General features: G+C 44.3%; 1 long non-coding RNA gene across 1 annotated transcript; it reads left to right on the forward strand.

Moving 5' to 3' along the window:
* Positions 1 to 13,830: 13,830 nt before the first annotated feature.
* Positions 13,831 to 17,231, forward strand: LOC123371753. Its single transcript, XR_006579945.1, has 4 exons — positions 13,831 to 13,881; positions 14,908 to 14,941; positions 15,444 to 15,536; positions 17,027 to 17,231. It is a non-coding gene; the product is annotated as an uncharacterized LOC123371753 (long non-coding RNA).
* Positions 17,232 to 23,226: the final 5,995 nt, after the last annotated feature.

Raw genomic sequence — 23,226 nt, forward strand, 5'->3', positions numbered from 1 at the left:
CACTCCCTCTTTTGTTGAATCACCCCAGTATCTTTATTTACAGTGCTCATGCAGTGCCCAGATCCCCCATCAGTAAGTGCCCCACAGTCCCTCCCCAGGGTCTCCTGGCCCTTGGGGCTTCCTTCTTGGCAAGGAGATAGAGATACTGCCCTCCTGTCTCCTCCCAGGCTAGCCTCCGCAATGAGGTTCGCCCAAGGCTTTTACAGCCTTCTCCTGCCTCAGCCCAGCTGTCACTACTTAGCCCAGCAGGTTCATCTGAGCCAGCCTTCGTTAGGGCTTGCAGCTGGGCTCCCTGTTGAGTACCTGCATCTCTACACCTGGCCTATTGGCCAGAGAGCAGGCTGTAGCCAGCATTTTGGCAGGGCTTTAAAGGGTTTTACCCCTGCCCTGTCACAGTTTGTTAGGTTAGATTTCATCACAAGCCCATTTTTGGTGAATTTCATTTGATATTGAAGGGTTAAGTTTGCTAGGCAAATATAAGGAGGAAAAAAAACCTGGCAACTGTCAGAGTTGCTGGACATTGGTAACATTTTGCTGTAGTTCTCATTTTTTAACTAATTGGAACATTAGACTGGATTGCTCAGTACAAGCTGACATTTAAAAGAATGGTGTTCTTAGCAAAGGGATAAATAAATACCTGCATAAGCTCATTATTGTCAAGCTTACACATTTCTTTTTTTTTAATATATGAAGCAAGAGTAATCAGTTAATTGTGTGGTTTCAAAACTATAGCAATAAAAATGAATGATACATCTTGCAAAGAGTGTGTCATCTCTACATTTATCAGGGCTCCTACCGAGGACATGGTTCACCACTGCGGAACTCCATTGACTTGAGGTCTTGGAAAATCTGGTCATACGGGGGTAACATAATGGGGGAGTTAGATGCCCAACTCCCTTTGAAAGTAAAAGGCACTTGGTGCTTACTTGACCTTTGGGCCTTTGCAAATCTCCACCTCAATTGTTCTGTGTTTGTACAGTGTCTAGCACAATGGGGTCCTTCTCTATGCCTGGGGCTGCTAACCACTATTGCAGTATCGATAATAATAAAAAACTAACATGTACATAGTAGCCTAACCAGCACCCATTTTTTAAATGTTGGCTTGATCCTCCGTAGGAGGCCCAGCAGATTTTGAACTGAGGCTCCCAGAGTCACTAAGGAAGCAAACACTACCATGCTGCCACCTAGCAGCAGCTATAAACATTTTGTGCTCCCCTAACCACAACCTACTATGGACACAGACCACAGGAAATCCTGCCTCAAGGGGTTTGACAGACAGCAGCCTCATGGCACCTGATTGTCTCCCCACCCTATATAAATTCAAGGGGAATGATTCCAGGAAGTGTCCAGGAAACAATGTGGATCACTAGTTAGCTGCCAGACAGCCCTGCAGTCTCTGTTCCTGAACTCCCAGTATTGACCTGAGTTCTGACCTGGACCTTGTCTCCTGTTCAAACCCTGGAATGCCCACCTGGACCCTGATATCAGGTATTGACCGTTGGTCTTGACGGGTCTCTGGGTCTGCCTTTCAACATGACCCTTGGCCTGAATATTGACCCTGATAATTACTGTGAACCCTGGTGGTTGCTCCTGCTACTAGTCCCACCTACCTATTCCCAGAATCATGACACTCTGATAAGTAAAATAGATTGTGCCCATCACTGTAAGGCAGGTTTTCCAGAGCTGGCATCATTCATGTAGTTCTTTAATGAACCCTTTTCCATATTTCAACTTCCTTTTTAAAGTGTGGACATCAGAAATGAACTCACTATACCCGTAGGGGTCACACTAAGGCCATGTATAGAGATAATACCACCACCTCCCTCTTCCTGTTTGATATCCCCCTCTTTATACAGCCACTCCAGCAAAGGGATGGCGTGGAGTACTTAGAACCCCCCTGAACCTAACATGCATTTAAATCAGTCTGTGTTTTGCCATTAACTTCAGTGAGGCCAGGATTTCACCCACTGCCTTTATTTGGAGCTCAACTATCCTCATGGTTACCAACCTACCATCACTTGTAATTAGCACAAAGCAACCCTTTGAATGGAGAATGGTGACTCAGTTCATGCATTTACCTATTACAACTTTTTACACTTCCACACTCTTCTGTCTGGAAACTTCATAATGTGACGGCAGAGTGATTAGCAGCTAGAGGTGGAGGACATTTCTTGGTGGAACTTTTTTTTTTTTTTTTTTTTTTGACAAAAAATACAGATCCGGCAACTCCAAAATGTGTCATAAAATCCAGCTTGTTTTGCTGAATTGTTCGTGCTCCCTGAACCTCTCAAACCTTAAAATAAATTCCAGGAAAGTAAAATGTTTTTTTTTAAATGTTGAAAAGTTTTGATTCTTTAATTCAAAATGATTTTTCATTTCAGAATTTCCTTTAATTTTATTTTTTTTAAAGTGGCCAAAACAGATACAAAACAGTTAGTTTCAACCCCAACTTTTTTTTTCAATTCACCAAAAATTTCCAAACATTTCATTTGCAGGTTGACCTGAAATGATTCCCCCACCCGCCATTTTTTGGAATTGCCACAGGACCGAAAAACGATTATTCACACAACACTACTGGCAATCTGCTACAGACAGTTTCCCACTCTCTGTACCAAAAGACAGTCATCTGAGTTAGGAAGGGGCTGCTTGTCATGCAGCACACCAGCATTTTGCCTCAGAGGCAGATAAGCGTAGCTTTCACTATTGTAGTTCACAGCTCAGGAATTTTAATCTCTTCTCCCAGATGGCAAGAGGGTCAGGCGTGCTGCAGAGGTATTTCTAATGAAAAGTGATGCATGGCTCTAATACTTCTATGCAAGGAAACAATTCAATAGCAAACTTGCTGAAAAGGTCGAAGCCCTGCTAAGCCGGCTGATAAAGAAAAGTATGACATTTACCTGAAATGCAATAATTAATGAATGTATAGTCCCGAAATTAATTTAGCTGGGAAGTCCTGCTAAAATCACAGTACTGTTTGCCCAAAAGTAGCTGATTTAATTTTCCTTTTTATTCTTTAAGCACAAAATAATGTAAAATAAACACAATTTCCCCTAAAGTACCGTGCCTCTGCATAACTTAAATGTCTTACATGATCCATATTTTATAGGGCTGCTAAAAATGTGTATCTTCTGAATATTAAGGACCAGATTCTCAGCTGGTGTAGCTCAAACAGGGACCACTGAAGTCAATTGAATTACTTCAATTTTCACCAGCTGTGGATCTGGCTTGTTGTTTGGTTCCTTGACTCATCAATCCAGCTATACCGGATTACCCCACACTGTAGGGTAGTTCTGTATGATTACAAAAGATTACATTGAATGGAAACTTTTTGGTAACTCCAGCAAATGAAATAACGGCTCCCTTAGAATATAAAAAAACAAATTTTCACTGTAAATGGCTGGGAAAGCTGAGTGAAATGGGGTGCTGAGTTTAAATTATCCTGAATTTCACATTGACTGTTCTGCACGAAACTTACATGCCCTTAAAGAGACAACATTACAGCCTTACATTATTTATAAATTCACTCAGCCCTGTCCTGTACATCTAAGCCATGTTGAGTCTATAACTTGTATTTTCTCTTTAAAGAAGGTTGAATTGGATTTTTTCTACCTAAATAAGAGTACATTTTAGTTCACTTCTAAAAGCCTGAGGAATGGGGAGATAAATGGGTTTTTTTAGCAATTCGCAAATAAAATATTGAAGAGATAATTAGTAGAAAGTCTTCTTGTTATGAGAGAAAAGTAAATGGCTCAGTAGCAGCCTTGGTACTGAAAGATAAAATGAACTAATGTATCTTCCAGCAGTAGCAGAAGCAGTGTACTTTTTCAAAGGACACAATGTTGTTCAGTAATCCATCACCCACGCTTAAAAGGAACGAGTTGGAACTTTGCTAATTCACAGCCTAGGACAGTATCTCTTTACACAGTGCATATAATATAATTCTTTAATTGGACCTTGAGGCTAAGCTAAAAAAAGACAAAGGAATGTTGTGTTATATGCTCACATACCTCTCTTATTTCAACACATACTCTGTTGTAAAAACGTTCCCATTTTGAACAGCATACTTTGTTGGGTATGTCATTGGGTGAGCTGGTCCTTTAAGAGGAATTTGGGCCCACCCCCACTTGTGTATTGGTTTTCCTCATGGATCATGGGATTTGAAATCCAGGGATGACGTGAATAAGAATGAGCAAGGCCCACAGGGAATGGCATATGAGAGTCTCCTATTCTTAGAAAGGGACTGAATTCTGGGGAATGTGAGCAGCCTGCTTGAGAAGTTCTTCATAGAGACATCTAAATATCCAGATATGAACCCGGACTCTGACATTATGGAGGGTCACCCATCAAACTGAAGAATGCAAAGTATCTGGAGCTTACTTCATTTACAGTTTGAATCAGATTCTTTTGGGACAGCTGTATTTGTTGTCATATAACTATTTTATTAGTAAAATGTGTGCAGTGCCTCTCTATACAGGGGTGTTCCAGTTTCACGGGCGTGGCTGATGGTTGACATCACTGTATTGCTTTGGAGCAGGTGACACATGGTAACAAAGATTCCACCCTTCTGAGTCAAGGCATTTGTAGTAGGAAGAGAGCCTGAGATATAAGCCCTTGTATCAGAAGCCTGGTATGAGGCAGGACCTGCCCACAGAATCAGGCTGATATTGCAGAAATACACATTCCTAAAAAGTGCTAGGCACAGAGCACTCACGCAAACAAATCCCAATATCAAGTGGTACCAGAACACCCCAATATCAAAGATGGTACAAAAACATTCCCCAAGGATAATGAGAACACGCTGACCCCTCCTAAAAGATAAGATCAGTATGACAGTATGTAATAGAGATCTGTTGATTGAACCAACGTGTACAAGGTGACGGGTGATAACTAGCCATGTCAGGGGGCAGTAACTAACTATGTTAGAGGGGAAGTACTAACTTGTTTGTATTGAGGTATAAAAATCTCTCTCAGAGGGACTATCTTTATCTAGCCTAGGGAGGAATGGAAAGTCCCACCGTTCACTGAACTGGTCCATTGTTATGGGCATACATGTATTAGTGGACCGGTAGAGTCTGTGGGATACTAGTACCAGGCTTCATCAACAATAAACCTGGCGGGGTGCCTTCATCCCTTAGGTCTTGGCTAAACTTACAAATTTGCAGCGCTGCAGCAGGGTGTGAAAACACACCCTCTCCAGCGCTGCAAATTGTGGCGCTGCAAAGCGCCAGTGTGGTCAAAGCCCCAGCGCTGGGAGCGCGGCTCCCAGCGCTGTCCGTTATTCCCCACAGGGAGGTGGAGTACGGACAGCGCTGGGAGAGCTTTCTCCCAGCGCTGGGGCTTTGACTACACTTAGCGCTTCAAAGCGCTGCCGCAGCAGCGCTACCGCGGCAGCGCTTTGAAGTGCTAAGTGTAGCCACAGCCTCAGATCTTGTGGTCACTGGGCGGTTTGATCAAGGTCCGCCATGCCAGCTGTGGGCACAGGGCTGGGGCGGCATACAGAGACAGCCAAACATCTAGTAATATCTAACCACAGTGTTCTGAATACATTCTGGGGAGACACCATCAGTACAAGTGGTTGGATTTTTTCCCCCTGTGGAAAATCTTGACAAAAATGAAAAAAGGCTATTTTTGTCTATATTTTTCCATGAAAAATTTTGATTTTCTTCTGTAAAAATTCAAACACTGAAATATTTAAGCCAAAAACCTAAACATTAGTGTGAGTGAAAATTAAAATATTATGATTCAGAAATGCTGTCATGGTAAATCATGGAAATTATAATTCAAGTGCTTCCTGCGCCTATTCTCCTCTGTGGACCAGGCTCCGTTGTTGGACTACATCACCCGCGATGCACCATAGTCTGACCTTTTGGAAAAGGGAGGCAGGGCTTGTGGGAGTCCTTGGCCATGGTGCACCACAGGAAATGTTATCCAGGAGAGGAGACTGACCCATAGAGGAAGATGGGGATTGGAGTCATCCTCAACCAAACTACAACTCCCATGAGGTACTGCAGCAGCCTGTATAAATATAAATATTTTTGGCCTATTGCAGGGTGGGAGCAGGTGTCCTGTCTGAAGTTATCACTGATAATCTAATAATATTAAATCTTTATAAGGCAGCATGTCTGTGGGCATCAAAGGTCTGACATATCGAGGAAGTCTCATTCAGCAGAGAAGTGTAGGTATGAAAATAATGGGCCTCTCCCAGCATTAATTAAATTAGGATGTTGAAGAAGCTGATTATCTGACAGGTAATTTAATTTTTTGCTTTGTCACTATCTATACCTTGTTTCAGACCCTGGCCAGATTGAGCTTCCGTGATATTCGGTTTCCTCTTGGTTTATGTAGCTGTGCTGTATGCAATGGTCATTTTTTTGTCACTTTCTTATGGAGCTAATGGCTGAGATTCACTATCATCAGTTGTATACAATATGAAGGATTTTATCTCTTATGTTTAGTGTTGCCTCATTTTCAAAGCTAGCCATGCTTGGAATGTGTGCTAGCCTGGGGAGGATGGTGAGGGTAGCAGAGGATTTGAGGTGGGAGGAAGAGGGTTGCTCTATTTTGTCTCTGATTAAGTGTAGGAGGATTTTGCAAAGTGGCCCCCAGAATTCTGATATTGGACATTTCCGAAGAGCATCCTTCTCCTTCTGACAGACATCTCAAACTCTCCTCCAGTCACTCCATATGAGCCCTTTCTGGATTCCAAACCCCTGAATGCCATTACCTTGCCTCTGTAACAAGAGATCTGATCTAATTTCCAGCTGTTAAATCCTCCTGCTACATCCCTGTGATAGGTGAAATGCAACCCAACACGCCACCAGCTACTCATTCTTTCCCCTCGTTGTACGCACACTATCCATGGATTGCCCCCTACTCCATTACCCAACCAGCAGCTCAGGATTCCTCTCCAATGACAGCCACACCGTCTTCACTTCTCTCCCAGCAGCCAGAACCCTTCTGTATCAATGAGACAACAATACAGGGAATGACTGCGTGTCACCCGTGCCTCAGTGAGTCACACCTGAATACCAGATTCATGACAAACTGCTAAGTAATAGGGCAGACTCACCCCAAACTGATAGTTATTCTACTATTAGATATACCAAGCCAGAAACAAAAGTAAACTTCTGTCTCACCACCCTGGTTAACAAGAAGTCCAAACTGAGCCCAGGTCTACACTACGGGGTTAGGTTGAATTTATCCACGTTAGGTCAATTTAAAAATGAATGCATCCACATAACCAACCCCGTTCCATCAACTTAAAGGGTTCTTAAAATTGACTTCTGTACTCCTCCCTGGCCAGGGGAGTAGCGCTAAAATCGACTTTGCTGGGTCAAATTTGGGGTAGTGTGGACGCAAATTGATAGTATTGGCCTTCGGGAGCTATCCCAGAGTGCTCCATTGTGACAGCTCTGGACAGCACTTTGAATTCCAATGCACTAGCCAGGTACACAGGAAAAGCCCTGGGAACTTTTGAATTTCATTTCCTGTTTGGTCAGCGTGACGAACTCAGCAGCACAGGTGGCCATGCAGTCCCACCAGAATCGTAAAGCGTAGAATGTTTCTACACTCCCCCCATCATCTCCGTCCCTGAGGTTATCACAGATTAGAAGGCGAGAAAAATGTACTCGCGATGACATGTTTTCCAAGCTCATGCAGTCCACCCGCACTGATAGGGCACAGCATACTGCATGGAGGCATTCAGTGGCAGAGGCCAGGAAAGAATTAAGTGAGCGCTACGAGCGGAGGCAGGATGTGATGCTGAGGCTAATGGGGGAGCAAGCGGACATGATGAAGCATGTGTTGGAGCTGCAGGAAAGCCAACAAGAGCACATGCCCCGCTGCATCCACTGTATAACCGCCTACCCTCCTCCCCATGTTCCACAGCCTCCTCACCCAGACACCCAAGAACGCAGGGGGTGAGGCCCCCGGGCACCCAGCCACTCCACTGCAGTGGATGGGCCAAGCAACAGAAGGCTGTCATTCAAGCAGTTTGATTATTACTGTGGCTATAATAAGCAATGTGGCCTTATCCTTCCCTCCTCCCCCACCCTACCCGGGCTACCTTGTCCGTTATCTCATTTTTTTTAATTAATAAGGAAAGAATGCATGGTTTCAAAACAATAGTTATTTTATTTCAAAGGGAATAGGGTGTTTGGCTTACAGGTCACACCGAAGCCTGGCCAGTCATGAAACTGGTTTTCAAAGCCTCTCTGATGTGCAGTGCACCTTGCTGTGCTCTTCTAATCACCCTGGTGTCAGGCTGCTCAAAATCGGACACCAGGCAATTTGCCTCAACCTCCCACCCCGCCATAAATGTCTCCCCCTTACTCTCACAGATATTATGGAGCACACAGCAAGCAGCAATAACAATGGGAATGTTGGTTGTGCTGACATCTGACCTAGTCAGCAAACAGCACCAGTGAGCTTTTAAATGTTCAAAGGCACATTCTACCACCATTCTGCACTTGCTCAGCCTATAGTTGAACTGCTCCTTACTACTGTCCAGGCTTCATGAGCCATGGGAGCAAGGGATAGAATGGGGTAGGTGCAACCACACGGTGCTGCTGGCTGGGAGATCGGCATGAGGCAGAAGCCTCCAGCTCGCATGATATTCCAGGCAGGACTGAATCTCTATGAGACAAAACTTAAAGAAGAGAATGACCTGGAGTCTCTGGCTCCCATTCAGTGCTCTAAGAGGAGGATAGCCATATCTGTCCAGGCACCCCTGATTGACCTCACCGAGGTCTGCCAGGAGCACCCAGGAGATATACAACAGCTATCAGTCCTACTGCACCATCTGCCACAAAGGCAAGGAGCAGCTGCTGTGTAGCAATGCAGTACCAGGTCTGCCAGCAGCACCCAGGAGACGTATGGTGACGGTGAGCTGAGTGGGCTCCATGCTTGCTGTGGTATGGCATCTGCACGGATAACCCAGGAAAAAAGACGCAAAACAATCGTCTGCCGTTGCTTTCACCTAGGGAGGGAGGGGGCCTGACAACATTTACCCCCAAACCACCCGCGACAATGTTTTTGCCTCATCAGGCATTGGGAGCTTAACCCAGAATTCCAATGGGCAGCAGATACTGCGTGAACTGTGGGAAAGCTACCCACAGTGCACCGCTCCGTGAGTCGATGCTAGCCATGGTAGTGAGGATGCACTCCACCGGCTTAATGCGCTTAGTGTGGACATACACAATCGACTGTATAAAATCGGTTTCTAAAAATCAACTTCTATAAAATTGACCTAATTTCATAGTGTAGACATACCCTGAGTCTCCTTAGGCATCCCAGCCCTTGTTTCATCACCCAGACACCAGACTTTATGATGAGTGGTTACTGAAAACCAATTTAACCACATATAGGGTCTTCTAATCCCAAAAGATCAGCCACACAGCCAAGTCAATATTTGGGGGTTGGACTAGATGACCTCCTGAGGTCCCTTCCAACCCTGAGATTCTATGAACTCAGATCTTACCCAATAAAAGATCTGTTGCCAATCGTTTAGCATCTAATATCTAAAGGTTTATTTATAAGAGAAAAGAAAGAGGAGAGAGTTAAAACGGTCAAAGGAATCACATACATTGCACAATCATTGCAGAGTTCTTGGATCAGGTTTGTAGCAGTGATGTTACAGACTGCTGGCTTGTAAAGTCTCTGGTAACTTCCAAAAGATTGAAAGGTCCTCAGTCCCTAGTCAATATGCTCCTTTTAGTGTAAGTCCATAGTCTAGAGCAGGAAAGAGGCAAAATGGAGATGCTTCTGGGGTCTTCTATACCTTTTCCCATGTGGAGGGAATTCTCTCAGTCTCAGTTTGTGGAAAATTACAGGCACAAGATACAGTCCAGGGTCACATGGGCAGGTCACATGCCCTTGCATGCTTTGATGAATCATAGGAGCAGCCATTACCCATATTCTGGCTAACGCATCCACAGGAAGGGTCACTGGATGGGGACAAGCTTCTTTTATGGTCCATTGTGGAAGTTAAGTGTTCTTTAATGGTCCATCAACTTGACATAGTTCATTCACAATGTGCTGGCCAGACTGGATATAAATTACCTTGTGGGCGTTATCCCAGGAGCAAACATATTTGAAACATAGATCTACATAGCCAATATTCATTACTTCAGACACAAAAATGATACATGCATATAAACAGGATAATCGTACTCAGCAAATCATAACTTTTCCATTGACATCTTACATGATATACTTTGTCCAAGATTTGTTGCAATTGTCTAACAGTGGAAATATCAGTGATATACATAGTCATATTTCAATCAGAGAGCATCACATTGGGTTATTTCCAGAGCTGCAATTGGGAACCAGAATTTCCCTCCTAAGGAAAGTTTTGAATTTCTGGGGGAAAAAATTCCTTTGAATAGGAATAAAAGTCAGATAAAATGTTCTGTGGGAGGGACATTTTCAAAACATTCTGTTTAGGAAAAACACAAAATGGATTTTTTTTTTTTGAAAACTTCCAGTCCCAGTGGGATCTCTGGGAAGCCAGGCAGGTGGGAGGGCTAGAAAGCAGGCATGGTTCTTTTGATACCTGCCTGATTTCCATTGAAAGTTTAGTCAAAATCAACATCTTCCCACAGAATGTTTTGATTTGGATGAACAGGCATTTTCCGATGGAAAACGTTCCTTTTGAAAATGTCTGCCCAGCTCTATCCATAGTGTCGCTAGTTGTTGTAACTGAAATTAGTGCGCATTGCAGTTCAGCCCCATTAAAATTCTGTTCAAACAGAATGTTTGCTGGGGACACTAAACACCGACCACATTAACAGAGTGTGCAGGGAGGTGGAGTTCTCCTGCCTAGTGATGTAATAATAGAAACCACCTGATGCAGAGCTCTGTGACCTCACGCTGGTATTATCCAAGGAGGCCTTCATTTAGGTGGATTTGTACTGTGGTTTACATCTGGATGTATGAGCAGGCGATTGCCTGGAAGGTAATATCACCTCTTGCATCATTAGCAATATTTTGTATCTTACCAGAGGAACTTTCAGTACTCTCTCTTTTTTTATTTCGTTTCTTCAGGGTTTGTGATGTAGCTATGTTGTATCCTACCAGTACATGCCTACCATATTACTATCCTCAAAAGTTTAAGAAATCATGAGTCAGACCCAAAAAGCTAATGAGCTTGGCCCATATATCACTGGATTTAATAATGTTTTCTGAGTTGTCTTCTGATATGGCCATATGATGTAAGCCTCGGTCCCAAAGGGGTTAAAATATCTCTGTCCCGAGTGGCCAAGATTAATGCAGTTCCCCTTGGGATGTTTCTCATTGGTGAGAGGGTCACTAATTTTGCCCACGCAGGTTCCCCCTGGAGCAAAGGAGCACGTCCCGCCGGAGCCACTCTCTCCGCCTGGCACACACCAGCTCACATTGCTGCTCACTGGGACTATGAGTGGGGAGAGCGGTGCCTTTACCTCCGGAAGCAGTATCTACACCAGTGAGATACATCACACATCGCTGCAGGGAATGTACCTCTCTGAGGGCCAGCCGCACCCCAGGCAGGCCTGTCCCTAGCCACACTCAACAGGGGAGACATGGGAGACCACAGAAAATGCTAACCGTGAGCACAGGAGGGAAGGGGGTGTTGTGGTCCTCCCCAAAATCTTTGAAATTCCTTCTGTCCTGGCAATATATTAGTTCCTCCATTCCTGCGGGTGACTCCCCGCTCCCTCCCGCCTACTTTGTCCTGACTTTGGCTGCTGTGCCTGCTGCTCGGAGGCCCTCACTCCCTCTCTCAGGCATGGGGGGAGGCTCAAAGTTGAACCAGGCCACCTCAGAAGTCTTACTGTGGTGAGTCCTCGGGAGAATTGGGAGTGGGGATGAGAGGATGGAGCGAGGAGGGCTCAAGGGGGCTGGATTAGTGGGGGCTGGATTAGTAGCGGCTGGAGGCAGGGGCAATTGCAGTTAGGCCTAGGGAAGCCCTCCTTGGGCCTGTGGGCAGTTGCGTCCACCTACCTGATCCCTTCAGAGCAGGATGGGAGCAGACACACACTACACAGGGGCAGGAGCAGCAGTGGCTCCTCTCCTTCCTCACTCCCAGCTTGACCCCTCAACAGGCCAGAAACTCATCCCTTGGAAGCCAAGGTCTTCAACCCCCAGCTGAGTGTGAGGTCGCAGCTGCTCTGTGGGACAGCATGACACTGGTGCAAGAAAACATGAAATCAGAGGGGTATGGGTGACTCTCATGCTGGATGTGTGGCACTAGGCAAGCTGGCATGTCACAAGACTGCTGCTGGGACTGCATCTGGCCCCTGTGCAGGAGGAGAATAATAGAATATCAGGATTGGAAGGGACCTCAGGAGGTCAACTAGTCCAACCCCCTGCTCAAAGCAGGACCAATTCCCAACTAAATCATCCCAGCCAGGGCTTTGTCAAGCCTGACCTTAAAAACCTCTAAGGAAGGAGAGTCCACCACCTCCCTAAGTAACCCATTCCAGTGCTTCACCACCCTCCTAGTGAAACAGTGTTTCCTAATATCCAACCTAAACCTCCCACACTGCAACTTGAGACCATTACTCCTTGTTTTGTCATCAGGTACCATTGAGAACAGTCTAGATCCATCCTCTTTGGAACCCCCTTTCAGGTAGTTGAAAGCAGCAATCAAATCCCCCCTCATTCTTCTCTTCTGCAGACTAAACAATGCCAGTTCCCTCAGCCTCTCCTCATAAGTCATGAGAAGGATGAGAATGAAAAGATCCTGGTGTCCTGAGTCATCCTTCATTTCCACATCCTGTTGGAATTTGTTTGAGCAAGGACTGCAGAACTGAGCCATGCATTTGTTAGCAGCAATGTCACATAAGCTATGGGCGGGACAGCATGCCTCGCAAATGCAGCTTCCCCTCCCTCAAAGCTACCTTGTACACCAAAGAACAATTGTCTGCACGAACAGTGAACCTGGGAAGGAGAGTGATCCTTTCGGAAGGCGATAAATGACACCCAAACTCTGCAGCCATGTTTAATAATGTCCAATGGCAATAGCCAATCCAAGAGGAAGCCTGGTTCCTTTGTTAAAGACTGTTCCCATAAGACTGCACACAGATAGTGCTGTGCAAGTGTCCTCATTTCCAACTCTGCAAAGTCAGCACCAAGCCCTCCAGTCCAGTCTCAAAAGTCCTTAATGGGGACATGTGGCATCGTTAAAAACAATCCCCAGCAGCTGGGCAAAAATAATCCGTTCTGTCCTTGCCAATGCCTTTTTTGCAGCAAAAGAGCCTTGGGGTCAATATCTATGAACAATGACCATAAGGTGAGACAGAAGGGCTGTACCTTCTCTCCTTGCCTCTCAGCTGTATCCCTTATTGTGCAGCTCTTCCTCCCACACAGCTCTGCAGTCCCGACTCTTCTGAGGGGGGATCGTTTACATCAGAGCTGTAGAATCGTTAGCTTCTAATTGTGGGAAATATTATGTAGGCTAAAAAGGTTTAATCATTTTAAGCTTCCTGTCCTAAGTGTCCCCACTGAACCCAATGTTTGGATCTGGAATTTGGCAGAGTGAATAGCTCACATAACCCATCCTTGTACAATTGTAATGTGCAGGGCATTTTTATGGGACCACCGCAGACATGTTTTGTTCAGAGTTATACCCTGTCAAATATTGGTAAGGATCTGTTTGGCCTTCATGGTTGAGAGACCCTTAATATCTCAGATTTCTGTTTGAATGTTATGTATTATTTGTATTGCAGTAGCATCCGGGAACCCTAGTCCTGGACAAGAACCCCATTGTGCTAGGTGCTGTACAAACACAAAGCAGAAAGACACTCTAGTCATAGAATCACAGAATATCGGGGTTGGAAGGGACCCCAGAAGGTGGGTGGAAAACAGACACGTCTAATGGAATATGATCATGCGGTATCCAATGTCTGTGTATATCACAACATATTATTCATATATATGAAAATGCTTAATTGTTGGGCAATATAGTTAACGTAATCATTGGAGCTCAGTTATATTAGCATATTTAGATAATATTGAAGCAGTATCTTCATCCTTCTTCAAGTTATTTTTTTTTCAGAAAAAGTAAAAGTTTCCCAGTTTAGCCTAGTCAGATGGCCAAGATTTTCAAAAACAGGTGCCTCAGACCATATATAGACTCCTAAATAAGTTACCTGATTTTCATAAGTGCCACACATCAGTGATTCACATGGAAATCACAAGCAGCAGTTTAGTGTTCAGTTCAGAAAAACAGAGCCATAATTAAAATTAGGTTCCAAGTCCAGGTTAATACATGTAAATAAATGGCCTAATTTTCAAAAGTGCTTAGTACCCAGTAGCTCTCATTTAAATGATTTGGAGCCAACGGTGTTCAGCAATTTTGAAAATGAGGCCAGACTTATTTAGAAACCTCTATGTGGATTTAGGAGTAAAATATTCCAAAGCATTCAGGTGTCTTAAGAGCCTAAGTCTCATTTAAAACAAAATGACTTAGGCACAAGACACTTTTGAAAATGACTTAGGTTTCTAAGTTACTTGGATGCTTTTAACTATTTACCCCTAGGAGCCTAATTTCAAGCCCCCGTTTTTAAAAATCTTGGTCCAGGTCACTCAGCTAGTTAACTAAATATGGATTTAGGAGCCTAGCTTTAGGCTCCTATTTTTGAAAAAATTGGCAACCTATTATATTTATTCCCCCCCCCGCCCCTTGGATGACATCCTTTTTCTTAGACTAGTCCTGCTTGCTATTGCTGGAACCCTTGAAAAGGACTTTGTCATTGTTGACAAAATTAAAATTTCCTTAAGCTAAAATTTCGGGATGCTGAGGGTTGTCACTTTCCCAGATCATTCATTCCTCTCACAACTGCCCGAAGGAGATGACCAGCCTGAGGGCAATGTCATATTAAATGTATCTGATTACCAGTAATCTCCAAGATATTTCCTTGATTCCAGCTTTTCTCATTCTTGCTGGGGATCCATTTCTTGGGTAAGCATAACAATCTTTTATAGATTTTTTTTTTTGGCATATCCTTTCTTTCTATGACTTTGTTATCATAGGCCTGTGCTCCAATCATGTCTTAAGTCACCAGTTGAACATTTTGTACGTGCTGAAAGAAAGGCATCAGTTGAAGACACCAACTCCTTTAGATGTAACAGAATACCAGAAAATCTAAAAGGCTGCAAAGTGGGAGTCGCTTGGGCAAATAACACATCAGATGTCCATGAATTGTAACATTTAGTTCTGATGTTCAAACAGCACAAGATGCCACTCACGCTCCAGAAGGCGTGGAGTGTTGTAACATGGATACATACACAGGCCCATATCTGCGCTCTGTTCTTCCTGCCACCGCTCATACGGGAGGCAGAGGGTGGGAAAGGTGGTTTTGTTACTTTTGTGCTTCCCTGATCCTATGGCCATCTAGGCACCATTCTGTCACAATCACAGGGCTCACTGCATCCTGTAATTTTTTCTGGTCTCCCTCTCTCAGGTGACAGGCCTTGCCACTTTCAGAAGAGACGTAACTTTGGGCTGGAGCCTCTTTAAGTAGCAACTTCAACACTAACCACTTGGCCATTGTCTTGTAAGTGCCCACAAGAGTTTGTTGGCTGCTTATTTAGAGCTATTGTGTTGTTTTTCTGCATGTTTTTTTAAGTAGCCCCCTAAAATGCCAATTCTCTGTTGTTACGACTGACTTTGACTTGCCACTGTGAATGGCAATGACTAGTCATTGGGCCAGGATTGGGCTAAGAGACTGAGACTGACTCTATAGCCAGGGCCGGCGCTAGGCTCCAGCAAACCAAGCACGTGCTTGGGGCGGCACATTTTCAAGGGCGGCATTCTGGCCATCTTTTTTCTTTGCTTCCGGCGGCAAAAGCCTAGAGCCTGCCCTGGCAGCAGCAGCACGTCGTGCGTGGGGGGCACCCTGGGGCCGCTGCAGTTTGCGCTGCAGGGGAGCAGGCTCCAAGCGGGGGACACTCGGGCTGGGGGCCGCCCCCCGGAGCACGTGGAGCCACCTGCAGGTGCCGCAGGGCAGCCACCCCCCAGCGCCGCAGCTGGGGCTGGGCGAAGCAGCCCGAGCCACCCAGGCACTGCGGCAGGGCGGCCAGAAGCAGCAACAGCAGCGGGGCCATAGAGGGTGGGGCGCTGCCGAGTGTGGCCCGCGTCCTGCTCTCTGGGGCTACCCTGCCCTGGCTCCTCAGCCTCCTGCTGAGGTGGTCCCCCAGCTCTGCCCTCCCAGGTCCTGGCCAGTCCCGGAGGCAGGAGCCCCAGCTGGAGGAACCCTGGGGCGAGGCTTGGCCCGGGAGCCCCGCCGCTTACCCCGACCCTGCTAGCGCTGGCCCGGCTGGAGGGACCCTGAGGCGAGGCTTGGCCCGGGAGCCCCGCTGCTTACCCCGACCCTGCTAGCGCTGGCCCGGCTGGAGGGACCCTGGGGCGAGGCTTGGCCCGGGAGGCCCGCCGCTTACCCTGACCCTGCTAACGCCGGCCCGGCTGGAGGCGAGGGGGGAGCGGGCAGAGTCAGCACTGGTGGGAGGGAGCCCAGGGCTGGGGCAGCAAGGGGGTGGGGTGGGGTGGGAGCCCAGCGCTGGGGCGGCAGGGGTTGTGGGTGGTGGGGAAGAGAGAGCCTAGGGCTTGGGAGGCAGGGAGTGCGCGGGGGGGGGGAGCCCAGGGCTGGGGTCGGGGGCAGCCAAAACTTTTTTTGCTTGGAGTGGCAAAAAAGCTAGAGCCAGCTCTGTCTATAGCCGAGGGATTAGGGCCCTCACCTAGGCCATGGGAGTGCCACGTTCAAGTCCCTGTTCCAATAACAGGTTAAGTATAGTTCAGGTAGTGGAGCAGCTTCAACAGAGGAGATTGAGAAAACCCCATTACAGAATATCCCATAGCACACTGGTTAGGATACTCATCTGCAATATTGGAGACCCAAGCTGAAATCCCTCCTTTGTGACAGGGAGAGGGGGGAATTGAACCTGAATATTCTACATCCCAGAAAGGAAATCATCCCTGTCCTGAGAAACTCACAATCTAAAAATATTTGTCAGAGACAGAAGTATTATTACCATCTCCATTTTATAGATGAGGAATTGAGGCAGAGAGAGATGAAGTGACTTGCCCAAGAACGCACAGCAACTCCGTGTCAGAGGAGGAAATTGAACAGAACTCCTGAGTCCCAGTTCATTGCCTTAACAAGAAGATCATTCATCCTCTCTGATTCTACTACCCTCTGATCCATCAAATCCTCCTTCATGCAGCACCTCTCTCCTATTAGAAACTCCTTGCCATCTACAAACAGTCTGAACTTGGCAGGAAAGCTGCTATGCCAATAATTGTAAACTCTGATTTAAGCATGAATGTTTTTCTTACTCCTGTCAGTCTGTTTTGCTCTGTGTTTAGTCAGGAATAGATCAGCTTTTTTACTACCGTGTGTCAAGTGAACTTTAGAACTCCACTCTTTATGCATAACCCTTTCTTCCATTACAGAAGCAAACAAAATTGATTGCCAAGTAAAAGAGGATGTGGGAGATGGGAACTGTAGAACAAACTCTAAAATGTATATGAAATGCTGTACACACTGTTAACGTTGGTTCATGGATTTATCTAATACTGGTTGGATTGGTGAATGCACTGCAAGAAAAGGAAGGATTGTCTCTTGCAGTTAAGGCACTTGGACTGGTATACAGGAAAGCTGGATTCTATTTCTGTCTCTGCCAAAGATTTCCTGTTTGATTCTGGGTAAGGCTTTTATCATGCGTATGTACAAAGTTGTATGTGAAACTCACTTCATCCCCCTTAGCTCTTGTCATGTGTTCTTCATATCTAATATAGAGAAAGTAACAGACCATGACATGCATACAGGTGCACATCAAGTCTGTGGGGAAGGTGCACACTGTGGTTTTGTAGGAATCTGTACAAGGTCCAGTAATGTAAGTGTGTGACTTTCAACAAGGTTCTGAGCAGCAGGAGTGAGAGAAGCAAGTGTGAGAGTTAACTGATAGTGGTTATTTGGATTGTATTTCTGAAGCAAGCGGTTTCCCTTCGGGACCCAGCAACAGGTAAAATATCCATCTGAGAAAATGAGTCAAAGTGGTTCCTGCTAGCCCTCAAGACCACCAGGAAGGCTGATATGATCACGATGTCAAAAGTGATACCATATGACTACAGCGATCAATCACAAGTAGCTAACCCAGCACAAAAACTAACAAAATAGTGCAGAAATTGTCACAATGCTTGTGAAGCCATCCTACCCATAACAGCGGCAGCAGCAACAACAGAACTACAACCATTGCATTAAGGATGCTAGACTGCTTTGTGAACCACCGAAAGCAGGGAAATAAGCAGTTCAGTCATTCAACATTCTCATCTATACTCCACTCATCAGTTCCCCTTAATCTCAATTCCCTCCCTCCTCATCCAGAACAACTCACATGCAGTCTTTACTCCAGTTGTCTACTGGTTACAATTTCATGTGTCTTCATGATTCATATGTGGTTTGTGGCTTTCGTAAATTACATTATATGTAGTTATATGTATACTCTCCAGGGTGTGCATGAGGTATAGTGTCAGATTGGAAGCAGCCTGGAATGTTCTTCTGTAATGGTTAAGGAATCTTATGTGAATGGGCAATGTAAGTTGTTAGTGCCTGTTTTTAATGCAGAAGTTAGAGACCTGAAATCTGCATAAGGGCACACATAGCTACCTTCATTATGGAATTTGCTACCACTTTTTTCTTTCTCCTTTCTTAAAAAAAACCAACAAAAACAATAAAATTAAATGGAAAAAAAGTGGGTTAATGCAACTCTGAGAAAAGTGAAGAAATTAAAAACTTCCAATTCCAATATCAACACCAATTAGCCATATTTGCATGTGGTATGGTTTTGATAACTGCTTACACTGTCGAACATTTGTTATAGAGCTAGTCAGACAATAGATGTTTTCTTCATTAAAATATTGACTTATTGGTGAAATATGAAAAATTGAAATATTTTGGCTAAAATCTGAAATACTTCTGTTCCAAATGGCACCATGACTTGTCATGAGAGCCGTAGTTCAGGTGCCTGATGCTTCTATTCTCTTCTATGGGCTGGGCTTTCAGGCAGGACTACATCTCCCATGATGCTTCACTTTCTCCTTTCTTGTTAAGGAGAAAGGTTTTCATAGGTTTTTTCTGGTTTGGATGCTTCATGGGAGATATAGTCCAGCCAGAAATCATGCCCCAGAGAGGAAAATGGGACTGTTACATACCCAGACTATGCCTCCCAAACACTCCAACACAAGTTTAAACTGAAATAGTTATCTTCTGCCCAAAATATTTAGATTTTTGGCCAAAGTTTTTTGATATTGGGGCATTCAGTTTTTGAACAAAACATCAGAACTTTTCTGTGAAAAACAGACACTTTTTTGTGAAAAATTTCATGTTCTCAGAAATCCAATTCTCCAGGGAAAACAATTTTTCCATGGAAAATTTCACCCAGCAATAATGCCTTTTGCACCCAGAGTTCATGCTGACCTCACTGGGCCTTTTTAGATGTGGAAGAAATGCAGGATCCAGGTCTATAATGTGTAATGTGCTCGAGTTGATGTCATTAGTGGAACATGACCTGTTCAGTTTCTGATCTGTAGGGTGTATCTGCACTCCAGTTGGAGGTGGAATTGCAGCATGGGTTGGCATATCCATACTAGCTTTACTCTAGCAAAAAACAGCAGTAAAGATGCAGTGGCATGGACTTCAGTGTGGCTGTGCACCGCTGCTGGGGACCCTGGGAACATATCACTGTTGCTAGCCCACAATGAAACTTGTGCTCCCACGTCACACTGCAATTTTAGCCATACTAGCTAGATTAAAGCTAGTGCAGGTATGCCCACCTGTGCTGCAATCATATCTCTGATTGCAGTGTCGACCTACCCTAAGTGTTCATATCTGCAAATTTCCTGTTGCATTAACATATATCATTGAATTTAGGGATTTATTATTGCTAGGTCTGTACAGGTGCACATATTCATTATACTTTTTGAGAGCCAGCATCTTCAACTCCTACTGGGGCTATGCCTAGCGAAGTCACATTATTTCCCTTAACATATAGATACATCCCATGCTCAAAGGGAACGAGGGTTGAGCTTCAGCACCTTTATTTCTAGCTGGAACAGAGCAGACTACAAACAAATCCTTGATTTAACTTTTATTTTATTATTATTGTTGTTGTATTGGAACAAGGGAAATGCTTCAAAGCATGGACGAAATAGAATGCGGAAAGGAGGAAAGATGAAAGTTGCTATGAAAGTCTGATGAGACTTGTTCTGCAGGGCTCACTGCTACTTCACGGTTCTGCCCTGTGCTACCACTGTTGCTCATTTGATTGGTAGTCCACTGGTAACCATGGTCATGCGATGGGATTTTTTTTTCTTTTGAAGATTTTTTTCTAAGGCTTGAAAGACACGGCTCTGTCAGGAATAGTAAGGAGCTTTCAAATGAATCTTTTGACATGAAATAAGACTGAGAGTTCTCAGTAATTGAGCTGGGCAGGGAACGCTGGGATTGTGTGTCCTGTGCAGGCTGTGAAGAGGTACATGACTAATGTGGTACTTTTTGGCCCCCAAAGGAGAAAATAGAAGATCAGAGTAGCTGCAGATGGGAACAGGATAACGATCCCATTGTCTATCTCAGAAGAATAGGTACGGATAACTCTGCAACCAGATGCAGCAGTCCTTATGCAGGAAAACATATATTGACCGCAGTGGGTATTTTCACTGAGTGACAAGTGCAGTATTGGGTACCAGTCCATATAGTCACATTTTAATTTGCACAATTATATCCTGCCTAAATTCCCCACCCCAACTTAAGGTGGGTAGAAAATTCTTCATGTTCTGTCAAATGATTGGGTCTTGTTCCTGTGTACTGTTAAAATACTGCCACACTTCACCCCATAGATAGCTGCATTTCAGATGTGAATGAAGAGAATATTAGTTACTAAGTGTTCAGTATATAAGCCCTTTGGATACATAAATACAGTTCTTACTGAAGTCAATAGAAGATGTTTGCTTGCATCCAAAGCCAGAATATGGCCCCATAGTTTGTTAAATACTTTAGGATCCTCGTGGATAAAGGAACTACATAAATGAGATAATATTTGCTGGGTTTTATTTTCCTCTACTAACACCAGAGACTATCAGGAGATACTCCACTGAAGTCAATGGAGTTACACCAAAGTAAAACTATTATAACCGTGGACTATGAGTGATACCTTATTAAGTAAATGCAATTTTAACATAAATTAAAAGTATAGTTTATAAATATGCGGATTTCTCAGTATGTAGGATATAAATCCACACAGAAAGCCCAAACAATCATATTGACTAGATTAGCCAGTCCTAATTAAGGACTTTTTTTTAAAAAAAACCCATTTACATAAGCTCTATTCTCTCTGGTAGGTGCAGACATTGCATTCTGTATCTTCATGTGTGAATATGACAAAGTGACTGTAATGCTATTACAAGTGCTGGGAACATGCGAATTGCCATCCCAGACCAGACCAGATGTCCATCTAGTTAAGTATAGTGTCTCCAACAGTGGCCAGCACCAAGTACTTCAGGGGAAAGAACAAGAATCCCCAAAGTGGATAATTATGGAATCACCTGTACCTAGGGAAACTCGTTCCAACCCCTGTGTTAGAGATCAATTTATGCACTGAGGCAGGAGAGCGTACAGACGTTCCAAATTTAGGGGATTTGTAAAACTCCTCACTAATGCAACTCTGGATGGTTTTGTTATCGATATAAACGTCTTGTCTTTATTTTAATTTTCTTAATCTCTTGGCCTCAATGATATTTTTGCCCCTTTAGACCCAAGCAGCTAGTCAAAGTTTGGGGCCTTGTGAGTGTTGCACCAGGGAGCAGAAATTGGGGGTGGCCAGGTATTTCTTTGTTTATTTAGAAAGAATGTACAAAGTCCTGTGTCTCTGAATGCAAAAGGAACCAAACAGTACGAAACAGTTTCTTTTGCTCACAGCACCAAATAAGCTCTTCTCAGACAGATGCCATGCCCTCAGCTGCTCTTTTAGGCTGCCTCTCTCCTAGTCTTTCTGGTTTGTTCTCAAAGTTTCTTTGTATTCTGCCTCTTGCCTCCCCCCCCCCCGGCACTGACCCAAACCAATACTCAGCAGAAGCTCCTGGGCAGGTTCACAAACTCGTTTTTCCTTAGGTAGGGTGTATGCTTACAATTATGTTAACTGAAGGGTGACTTCACACCTATTGATCCAAACCCATAGCAAGGTTTTATCTAGCTCATAACAATATCTTGTGCCAATGAGGGTAGGCAACTTAATTGACTTGGATTCATGTACCTGAGAGTAGGTTTCCGCCGTGATACGGTATATAAGGAATACAGCAATACCTTACTGAAAAGCCATAGTCTAGACGGCTATAGGGAAGACAGACTTCAACTAGCCAATATCTTCTCTGTGTAAGATAACAGAAGGTTGGAGGTTTGAGCAGCTTACTACAAAGTCATTGCTGCTTCTTCAGTAACTCATTTTGATATTTTGTAATTTGCAAAAATGTGCCTTTGTGATCCCACAGGCTCTTAACTACTTTGTAACGAGTGTGTATGAACAGATGGAAAATGTTTTCAATTTCAGAGAGAACCACTAATGGATGTCACCAGCTATTAGGAAAGCTCAGGTGGCTCCATTTTGGGAAAATAGGTATTGTCATAAACCTCTTCATTTTTAATGAAATGTTTGCTCATTTCTACCTTGTTGCTATGTTGAAGACTGTGCACTAGTCAAAACAGATAAGGATTTGAGCTGGAAATTACTCACTGTTAAATAGTCCAGAACCTCAATTCCAAGCATTTCACCTGAAAATAACAAAAGCTGGTTGTAGGTCATTTCAGTACGAGGAAAACTTAATAACTGGAAAATATTTAATTCCAGCAAGGTTAGATGTCTTTCCCACTGTTCCTAACAGACATATTTTAAAAATGTTGGGCTTCTTGAATGAAGATCTGGGACTGCTTTTAACTTCACTACTGAAAGGAATTGTTGTCTCTGTCTGTCTCTCTATCTAGATTTAATAAGCTTGCTCTATCTGTCTTGCTAGATTTCTGTTCATTAAACTAGGGCTTTGTGGCACAAACTACAGACCCCGAGACACAAGGGAAATGGGTGGAACTCCACAGTGATATCTGATAGGTAAATTTCCCCAGTGGTCCTTGGAGGGTGGGGTTATATTTGATAGTGAGTAGAGATGAGAGAGAGAGAAAGAGTGCCCTGGCTGTGAAT

The sequence above is a fragment of the Mauremys mutica genome, chromosome 5 (assembly GCF_020497125.1).
Source record: "Mauremys mutica isolate MM-2020 ecotype Southern chromosome 5, ASM2049712v1, whole genome shotgun sequence".
NCBI lineage: Eukaryota > Metazoa > Chordata > Testudines > Geoemydidae > Mauremys > Mauremys mutica.